Raw genomic sequence first — 1,008 nt, 5'->3', positions numbered from 1 at the left:
CGCTCAAAATAGCCTATCATAATAGGACACTGTGCTGGACCTCCCTATCGGCTGCTGTGCCTCTCAATAGGTCATTCAATCGGCGTTCAAACTGCTGCCTTGCTCTGCTCTGTTAACTCACTGGCTCAGTTGCTCACTGGACCAGTGAGAGTAAAGAGCACAGAGGAGAGAAGGTGTGTGTCACACCACTATTGGTGTCATTTCGGGGAAGTTTTTGCCGGTAATTCATGCTGAGGCAAACGAAAATCACATAGAAATGTCATAACTCTCAGTCATTTTCTCATTCCACTAGCAGCAGAGTGAGCTGCTGTCTTAACTACTCACCTCACCCACCAGGGAAGTCATTTCAACTCGAATTTAACATAAGGACAGTAGTTTAGAATAGTATTTATGTTATTGGACGAGCAATGAATAACGCATAAGTTTAAATCTAATATTGCAGATTTGAATTAGATATTTAACACACCAGGAAAAAATGTATCAGTAAAAATAACCAACATAGTTGGTTGCTTATAAAACTTAACTTGACTCCTTGTAACTGCAAACCTGCCGTCATACCCAATGTTACCTGCATGCAATTCAAGCACCATACTAATCAAGTTGAGTAATATTATAATAATACTTTATAATAATACTAGTTATATCAAATGCTATATGGATTAGCAGTTCAGAAGAATGCCCATCGCGATCTTCTCAGGAAAAACTAGGAATGGGAATATACATCAGCTCTAGATTCTAAACCCAGAAATCCTGGAAAATATTTTATTTTTAAATAGCAGAGTGCCTAGATACCAATTTCTAACAAAATAAAATATTTTTCATAGATGGTTATCTTTGGATTTGCAAAGAATATGTTTGTTTTGTAGACGCCCCAAAACAAGTTTTAACTGAGTAGAAATAATCAGCTTCACAAATGCACTGCCCCCAGTATTAAGATTAATGATCTTTTGCTCGGATTCATCTTTCAAACATTAATCAATTCCTGGATTTAAAAAAGCAACTGTTTAC

This window comes from Rhinoraja longicauda, chromosome 4 (assembly GCF_053455715.1).
Source record: "Rhinoraja longicauda isolate Sanriku21f chromosome 4, sRhiLon1.1, whole genome shotgun sequence".
NCBI classification, from domain to species: Eukaryota; Metazoa; Chordata; class Chondrichthyes; order Rajiformes; family Arhynchobatidae; genus Rhinoraja; species Rhinoraja longicauda.
The sequence above is the reverse complement of the archived record's forward strand: the minus strand, read 5'-3'. Positions refer to the sequence as shown.